The following is a 9,949-nucleotide window of genomic DNA, read 5'->3' as shown; positions in this document are numbered from 1 at the left end:
ATTCTCTTGGTATCTTTATTTGAAATGCAAGAATGTAAGTTTAGATGCCGGCTCATGTTTGGTAAACAACCTGGGTTGTTCTTGCTGATTGGTGGATAAATTCACCCACCAATAAACAAGTGCTGTCAAGGGCCTGAACCAAAAATGGTCTGGCTCTTTAGCTTAGATGCCTTCTTTTTCAAATAAAGATAGAAATAAAACTAAGAAAAATTGATAATAGGAGTAAATTAGAAAGTTGCTTAAAACTGCATGCTCTATCTGAATCACTAAAGAAAATTTTTGGGTTCAGTGTCCCTTTAATAGAATAATATTATGTAATTTAAAAAAAACTTTTAATTATTTATTTCATTTTTTTTCAGGAATGTCAAGGTGCAAGAACCCAATATAAATTAAATGTATTGTTGCCAAGGATACACGAAACATACATTTTTTTCCACCTTTCTGGCTAATAATCTAAAAAATATTTACAAATTTTATCTATATAAAACAAAAACAAATTGTAATATTCAATTTCAGAGAAGAGGTTAAAGTTAAGGGAAAAAAAACAAGTATATATTTATAGAGTGACATAAATCAGCATCTAGGCAGAATTTATTTTCTTATATGTTACTCTGAAGTATAATTTATTCCAAACTCCCACCTGCAGAATTCCCTTAAGTTGTGGCTTGTTTCTAACACAGTCCTAAGAGACAAATTCTGTAGGTTAACAACACGCTTTTCGCCATATCTAACCTTGTCAGTGTCAACAAGCAACAGCAGAAAGATTTTGTTATGCAGCTAGAACTATGGCGTAATTGTTTTAAGATTAGCGCATTTATCACTCGTTTTACATTAAAGGTTATTTTACAAGACTGAAATGTACATATAGATGTGGCAATAGATTCTATGCAATCTAATATTTCTGATGCTTAAGGGAATACGATATCTCTATTTCTTTATCTCAGTTCTGAAAGAAAGCAGTGACATTAATGCCCTTTTTTTTACAATTGGAGGCATAATAAAGCATCACTGCCAAATGTGAGAAAAGAGAGTAGGAACTAAAAAATAAAAATCTATACCCTTCTTTTTCAAATTACTATTCAAAATTAATCTCCTACATTCTCACAATGCAGATAAATTCAGATGTACCCCCCACCCAAAAAAAAAAAAGAATAAACCTTTTAATCAATATACCTTGTTTTTATGTTAGAACAAGTTATTTTCTATAATATATTAAACATCTTTCTACCCCAATTTCTTAGTTTTTTCATGATAAGCGTTAAAATGTGATGTAACAAATTTTAATAGTCTGACACACATTTAAGCTGTTGGTGTAGACGAGAATTTTACTTGATTTGAATTTGGTTATTAAAGAGTTTAATAAAAAATAAAATAAGCAGATTTAAGGTTAATATATTATATAAATACTAGAAGAGTTGTATAATTTGTATAACAGTGTTAAATAAAATAAGCAGATTTAAGGTTAATATATTATATAAATACTAGAAGAGTTGTATAATTTGTATAACAGTGGTTGTGGAAGATTTAAAGAAAAAAAAAACATTATTGTAGGTCACATCTGGCCTTCCAAGTGTTTTGTTTGTCTACCATGAGCTCTGAGCAGAAATCAGGCATTAAAGGGCTATAATAATGAAAAAAAATGCGTTCTCATATGTTAGGTAAAGTATGGCTGCAGAGAAATGTTGGTTCCGAACAGAAACTGTAACTGACTCAATCAGCAGCACTAGTTACAATCTAATCTAATTGACCCCAATCAATCCATTTCAGATTTAAAATAATAAAAGTTCAACATGGAAGCATAACATATTAGATTCTTCTTGCTACAAGTCAATCCTGAATACTTTGTTTCATCCATTGAACACCTGGCATTTGTATAATTTTTTATATTTTTCATATATCCCGAAGCTTGGTTTGTCAATATAGCCATAATCACTGACATTTCTTTATTAATTTCTGGTTGTGTTTCTGCTACCTCCTCATAGGTGACCCATATCTGAAAATACAGAAACATGGAATCTTTCAATATGGTATTTGCTGTTTAACATATATTTTATTGTCACAGTGCTCATTTTACCAGGAGCCACATTTGTTTCCCAGCACAACCTAAATATATTATTCTATAAAAACTGTAATATCTGGTATCACTTGTGCCTGAAAAATATTTCTGCCTAAGATATCCCACTGCAGCACTGACACGGCTGACAATTAATACAAATCTGCAGGTAACTGTTATGATTAGGATTAGAGATTTGGGTTATAGATAAGGGCTTAGATTTAACCAATGCTATGCAAAGTATTCCACTTCAACACTCTCTGGCAGCTAAGGGGTTAAAGGGAGTTTACCCTCAAGCAGCAAAGTTGCCTGCAACATTACTGCAATATTTTTACTTTTTGTGCTATTACTTTTGAGCTGACATTCACAATTAAAACTGTTATTTTTGTAAATTAGACAACACTTCAGTGGATACTAGGCATGGGTATGATGCAGCTGTGCCCTTTAAAAGGAATTCTAAACTTAAAATTTGGATAGAGCATGCAATTTTAAGAAACTTTCTGATTTACTCCCATTATCATTTTTTCTTTGTTCTCTTGGAATCTTTATTTGCAAAGCAGGAATGAAAGCTGAGGAGCCGGCCCATTTTAGGTTTAGCACCTTGGTAGCGCTTGCTGATTGGTGGCTAAATTTATCCACTAATCAACAAACGCTATCCAGGGTGCTGAACCAAAAATGGGCCAGCTCCTAAGCTTTCATTCCTGCTTTATCAAATAAAGGAATTAAGAGAACAAAGAAAAAATCATAATAGGAGTAGATTATAAAGTTGCTTAAAATTGCATGCTCTATCTGAATCATAAAAGAAAAACAAATTGGGTTTAGTATCCATTTAAGGACACCCCTTATAGGGATTTAAAACAGATTTTTTTTTCACACTCCCTATGAAGAAGCCAAAAAACAAAATGTATAACCTAGGTTTTCAAAACCCTACAGATTGCGCAAACCATCTATGTGATTTGCAGGTTACAGAATTTGCGTTTCAGCCTCCTAGGGAGCGTGGCAGAAGCATAATTTTTATAAAAAGTAAGAGGTGCTTAATGTTCTTTAAAAATTGGGGTGCTTTTGAATGCTGCTGCAAAGTGCAACAATGGTCTAATTGCAAAAAATAAGCTGAGCAGAAGAAAAAAAAAAAAGAAAGAATTTTCAGAGTCAAAATGTAATCACTGTGCTACCCTAAAAACAATTTATTCGATAGAAGAATAATAGAAGATTATGCCAATAAAATATAACATTTCACAATGAGAATCTATAATTTTGCACACATGATTGCAAGCTCTTGCACAGGAAATAGACACTATCCATGCAAAGTATTAGACTTTAGCAATTATAATAATTGCAACCATATTATTACATATTGTGGACGTGCTGGTGCAGATGATAGATGTTTCAGTCAACACTGCAGAATTAATTACTAAAGGGGGGAAGAGATGTGAGGCAATAGGACTGTTGCAATGTACACTGATCTTAATTTGAATTCAATATGCATTATTATGCAATATTAATGATGGGTTTCTGGAAATGACTGTGCTAAATAATTGCAAACAATAAAAATAGTATTGACCATGTTCTTTGATTAAACTTCTTAAAGCCGAAGACTGGATTGTTTCTTCTGTTTTAGATTAATCAAGAGAACCTGCTGGGGTTTGCTGGGAAGCTAATTCTTTTACACATCATTCAGCTATATATAATCCAAACCAAGAACATATCTTTCATATTAACTAATCCGATATACTTAGCGCCTCAGATTGTATAATTTATCATTTGTGTTAATATTTTCTAGCTGTTTTCTATACCAAATCAATGTTAAAATAACCTAACACTAAAAATATTATAACAGCAGAACGATCTAAACTATATTGACAGGGAATCTGACTTAATTTATTATTTTGATATAATATAAACAGTTTTCTCGTGTACTCCTTGGAATGTAGTTTTATGTTTTGAGAAACCCCCTACTTGGTTGACATCAACCAGTTTAAAAGGGATATGAAACCCATTTTTTTTTCTTTCATGATTCAGATAGAACATGCAATTTTAAGCAACTTTCTAATTTACTCCTATTATCAATTTTTCTTCGTTGTCTTGGTATCTTTATTTGAAAAGGCAGGAATGTAAACTTAGGAGCTGGCCCATTTTAGGGTTAGCACCTGGGTAGTGCTTACTGATTGGTGGCTACATGTAGCCACCAATCAGGAATCAGTACCCAGGTGCTGATCTAATAATGGGCTGGCTCCTAAGCTTACATTATTGCTTTTCAAATAACGATAGCAAGAGAATAAATAAAAAATTATAATAGAAGTAAATTAGAAAGTTGCTTAAAAATGCATGATCTATCTGAATCATGAAAGAAAAAAAAAATGGGTTTCATATCCCTTTAAAGAAATAACAGTTATGCCTAAATAAATAATATAAGTAGGACATAGATAGGAAAGTAGGAATTTGCAGTGATTCTTTTTATTATTATTATTATCAGGTATTTGTAGAGCGCCAACAGATTCCGCAGCGCTGTAAACATAGTCGGTATACAGGATAGCTTTTGTAGGGATCAAGTGGGTAGAGGGCCCTGCCGAGAGTTTCACTGTTGTAGTTGGCTCTTATGAAGGCGATCTGCAAACAGCTGGGCTCATAGGCTTACATTCTAAGGGCTTCAAGGGGAAAGCAATGGAGTTAGGAAAGATAAGTGTTGGTTGTAAGCATCCCTGAATAGTAGAGCTTTTAGGGAGCGCTTGAAGCTGTTAAACTTAAAACTAGGGGAGAGTCTTGTGGAGCGAGGCAGGGAGTTCTACAAGATGGGGGCCAGTCTATAGAAGTCCTGTAAACGTGAATGTGAGGAAGTAACAAGAGAGGAGGAGAGAAGGAGATCCTGAGCTGATCGAAGTGGACGGGAGGGGGAGTATCTGGAGACAAGTTCTGAGATGTAGGGGTGAGCAGTGCAGTTGAGAAGTTTGTATGTCAGAGTGATAATTTTGTGTTTAATCCTAGAGGCAAGAGGAAGCCAGTGAAGGTATTGGCACAGAGGTGCAGCAGATGAAGAGTGACGAGTAAGGAAGGTGAGCCTGGCAGAGGCATTCATAATGGATTGTAAAGGAGCTATGCGGCAGCTAGGTAGACCAGAGAGGACGGAGTTGCAGTAATCGAGGTGGGAAAGGATGAGAGAGTGGATTAAAATCTTGTTGTATCTTGTGTAAGGAAATGTCTAATTTTAGAGATGTTTTTAAGGTGGAAGCGGCAGGCTTTAGCCAAGCACTGAATGTGAGGAGTGAAGGAAAGATCTGAGTCAAGTGTGACCCCAAGACATCGGGCATGCGGGGTAGGAGTAATGATGGAATTATCAACAGTTATAGAAATTTTGGACGTGGAGACATTGGAAGAAGGGGGAAAATAAGGAGTTCAGTTTTGGAGAGATTTAGCTTAAGGTAGTGAGAGGACATCCAAGATGAGATATGAGAAAGACAGTTAGTGACACGGGTTAGTAAGGAAGGAGGTAGGTCTGGTGCAGAGAGGTAGATTTGGGTGTCATCGGCATACAAATGATATTGAAACCCATGGGACATTATTAAGGAACCTAATGATGACGTGTAGATTGAAAAGAGAAGGGGACCGAGGACAGATCCTTGAGGTACCCCAAAAGAAAGTGGTAACGGGGCAGAGGATGCTCCAAAGAAGGCTACACTAAATGTACGGTTAGTCAGATAGGAAGAGAACTATGAGAGAGCTGTGTCGCAGATGCCAAAGGATTGGAGGGTTTGGAGCAGAAGAGGGTGGTCAACAGTGTCAAAGGCTACAGACAGGTCAAGGAGGATAAGCAGAAAGAAGTGGCCTTTGGATTTTGCTGTAAGTAGGTCATTGGTAACCTTGACAATTGCTGTCTCTGTAGAGTGATGGGGACGAAATCCAGATTGCAGTGGGTCAAGAAGAGAGTTTAGTGTAAGGAAATGGGATAGACGTGCGTATACTAGCTTTTTGAGGAGCTTTGAGGCAAGAGGCAGTAGGGAAATAGGACGGTAGTTGGATGGGGAGGTTGGATCAAGGGAAGGTTTTTTGAGGATAGGTGTGACCAGTGCATGTTTTAGAGATGAGGGAAATATACCAGTGCTGAGGGAGAGGTTGAAAATGTGTGTGAGTATGGGGGTGAGGGTAGAAGAGAGGGAGTGGAGTAGCTGTGAGGGAGGAGAGTAGCTGTGAGGGGATGGGGTCGAGGGGACAGGTAGTGAGGTGGGAGGACAGTATAAGGGCAGAAACTTCATCCTCGTTAACAGTGGCAAAAGAGCTGCATTTTTGAATATTTGGGTTTTGGATGATTGTGAGCTTTTGAGGGGGTGGGAGATTGGTAGTATGTTGAGAGCTGATTTCTCTTCTGATGGAGTAAATTTTGTTATTGAAGTGGCTGGCAAAATCTTGAGCTGAGAGAGAGGTTGTATTAGGAGGTGGGGGTGGGCGGAGAGAGTATTGAACGTGGAGAAAAGACGTTTTGGGTTAGAGGAAAGAGTAGAGATGAGATTAGAGAAATATTGTTGCTTATAGAGATTAAGGGCAGAATAGTAGGAGTTCAGGATGAACTTGTAGTGAAGAAAGTCAGCTAAACTCCGAGATTTCCTCCAGTGTCGCTCAGCAGTACGGGAACATCTACGTAGGTACTGTGTCAAAGGAGTATGCCAGGGCTGACGATGAGAGTGTGGTTTCAGAGATATGGTTGGAGGGGCCAGATTGTCAATGACCGATGTAAGGGTGGAGTTATACTGGCAGATAGATTGGTCAGGGCAGGAAAAGGAGGAGAGGTTTGAGAGAGCTAGCGAGCTGTTGCAGATCTAATGACTTAGTGCTTCTGTGAAGATTGGTGTGAGGGGTAGAGGGAGGGGGAGTTGTAGGTAGGGAAGTGATGTTGCAAGTTAGGAGATAATGGTCAGAGAGAGGAAAAAGGGAGTTTGTTAAATTTGAGATAGTGCATCGATAGGTGAAAATCAGATCAAGGGAATGACCATCTTTGTGAGTGGGAGAGTCAGTCCATTGTTACAGGCCGAAAGAGGAAGTGAGTTGAAGAAATTGTTTTGCAGAGGAGGCAGTAAGATTGTCAAGAGGGATGTTGAAGTCACCAAGAATGAGGGCAGGGGTGTCTGAGGAAAGGAAATAAGGAAGCCATCTCTAAAAATTGAGTTGGGGAGCTGCCCCCCTGTCTGCAACACGTATAGAGAGGGGAGAGAATAACCAAATCATGTGTGCTTCAAATGAAGAAAATGAGAGTGAAGAGAAGGGCTGTATTTGTTGAAAGGTGCAATGAGAGGAAAGTAAAGTACCAACACCACCTTCTTGTCTATTGCCAGACCTAGGAGTGTGGCTGAAATGGAGACCCCCATGTGACAGTGCAGCAGTGGATGCTGTGTCTGAGGCAGAGAGCCAGGTTTCTGTAAGAGCCAGAAGGTTAAGAGAGAGGGAGATAAAGAGATCATGGATAGAAGTGAGCTTGTTGCAAACAGAGCGAGAGTTCCAGAGTGCACAAGTTAAGGGGGACGTGGTTTTAGATGTAAGAGGAATGCGGTTAAGGTTACCAGAGTTTTGTTTATGAAGTCTATTGAAAGGCACACAGGGATGTGAAAGGCTAGGAGGTTGTTAGGGACCAGGATTAGGGGAGATGTTGCCATCAGCTAGTATGAGCAAGAGGAAGAGTAACATGAGATGAGAAGCAGATTTGCAGTAGTGAGACTGTTTTTAGGCTGAATTGCAGGGGGGAGAGAGAGTGTTTAGGAATAGGTAAAGTTCATGAGTACAAAAGTAAGGTGAGTATAAGAGAGATGGGCTAATGAACAGTGCAGGTGGAGAGGGAGAAGGAGTAAATTAATAATTTAGTTTGTTATAGAGACAAGAGGTACCAAAAAGGAGTATGACGATATTGAACATTATTATGAAAGTGGGAACCAAGTAAACACATAAGACACAGTGTTACAGCAGCACTTGCAAAAGGATACAATGAGATACATAAAACATAAAACTCTATAGAGTTTATCTGACAATTAAGATAATTCAAAATAATATTTATAATATAAATGATACAATCTGAGGCACTGACCCCCTTGATGTTTCGGAACCACTGACATCACCCAGTTTTAAAGAACTAACAGTTATGCCTAACTCAATCCAATGCTTTGTGGTCAAAGTAACATGGAAGTAAAAACTATCATAAATCAGACACAACTTACCAATTACTTCTGTTATACAATGCATTTCTTTTTCTTTCTACCTTTTGTTAAAACCTTAGTAACTTTTCATAAATAACCTGAGCACTATGGGCTAGATTACAAGTGGAGCTCTATTTTAACGTGCGCCCATAAAGGGGCAAATTTGCCCGTTTACGGACGCATGTTAAATAGTCAGCCATTAAAAGTGGCTGGTTAATGCTAGCGCGAGACCTCTGGTTAATTAAAAAAATGCCCCCCAATTGCTCCCCAAATAAAGAGGAGACTTCCTTTATTATAATAAAAAAATATGAGCATAATTTTTTTTTTAAAACTGCACGAAGCAGTTATAAGGGGTTAAAGTAAGAGGATGTGGGGTTTTAAAAAAAAAAAAAACGGCACTAAAAAGTGCCTTTACATTGCAGTCTGTGGGGTCTGTGTTATCACTGTAATTATATATGTAAAGGCATACCTCGTTTTATTGCGCTTCACTTTTTTACACTTTGCAGATATTGCTCTTTTTACAAATTGAAGGTTTGTGGCAACCCTGTGTGGAGCAAGTCTATCTTAGCCATTTTCTGACATATATACACATATAAATACACATACACACCTATATATACACACACACACCATCAGAAAAAAAGATTATGACCCACTAAAGGCTCAGATGATGGTGAGCAGTTTTTTACATAAGGTGTGTATATTGTGTTTTAGACAAAATGCTATTGCACACTTAATAGACTACAGTACAGCATAAATATAACTTTTATGCGCACAAGGAAACAAAAAAATGAGTGTGACTCACTTTATTGCTATATTCGATTTATTGCGGTGGTCTGGACCCGAACTGTATATATATATATTTTAAATTTGCTGCAAACGCTGTGCAACTTACCCCCTGTGCTGCACTAGGTTCTTTGCTATGTCTCACGGCATGAGAGCGAGCCTCCCATTGGAGCTTATGGAAGTACCCTTTTGTTAGCACAAAGCTTATAGGCAATTACCTCACGTTCGCATTGCGCTGAACTTGTAATACCAGCGCACATTTGCATTCACTGTTATTACTGAGTGGATCGCAAATATCGAGCTCGCAAAATCGCAGTTTTGCGCTCCACTTGTAATCTAGCCCTATATGTTTAACATTGTTACAAACATTGTTACAAAGATTATTGCCATATAGTGCTCAAGACATGTGCACAATACTGAGCCTACCTAGGTATGCTGTCATGAAAAAGAGTTATGTCTTAACAATGAATATTAAGAGAAAAAAGTACATTTGTTAACAGCTGTAAATTGGATTTTTTTTTTTAAGTTTGGCTTTAGCTGAATCGTGAAAGTTTAATTTTGACTTAGATCTCCATTTAAGGCCCTTTTAAACTATGTGTTTAATACTATAAAGCAGCCTTACTTTGTTTTATGATGATTGTGATTCTGTTTTATTCTCATTTATACAGATACATTCATAATTTGAAACAAAGTTACATTAAATTGAGTTAAATTATGATGTATTGCACATACCCTAATAGACAATCAAAACATTACTGCAACAGTTATGTATTCCTTTATTTATATTTTCACATTTAAATTACTGGAATGTATCACAATCACTAGATTACGAGTTTGGCGTTAGAGGCTGTGCGGTGCTAACGAGCAGTTTATGCTCACCGCTCACTTACAGACAGCGCTAGTATTAAGGTTTTTTACAACCCAGACAAGAAGTGAG

The 9,949-nt window shown here is 37.2% G+C and overlaps 1 protein-coding gene across 1 annotated transcript in view; it reads right to left on the bottom strand.

Annotated features, from left to right (window-relative positions):
- TSHZ2 (teashirt zinc finger homeobox 2) overlaps positions 1-9,949 on the bottom strand; it is a 270,639-nt gene that overhangs the window by 157,722 nt on the left and 102,968 nt on the right. The gene's annotated exons all lie outside the window — the stretch shown is intronic.

This window comes from Bombina bombina, chromosome 1, assembly GCF_027579735.1.
Source record: "Bombina bombina isolate aBomBom1 chromosome 1, aBomBom1.pri, whole genome shotgun sequence".
Lineage (NCBI taxonomy): Eukaryota > Metazoa > Chordata > Amphibia > Anura > Bombinatoridae > Bombina > Bombina bombina.
Note: the sequence above shows the minus strand (reverse complement) of the source record. Positions and strands in the feature narration are given on the sequence as shown.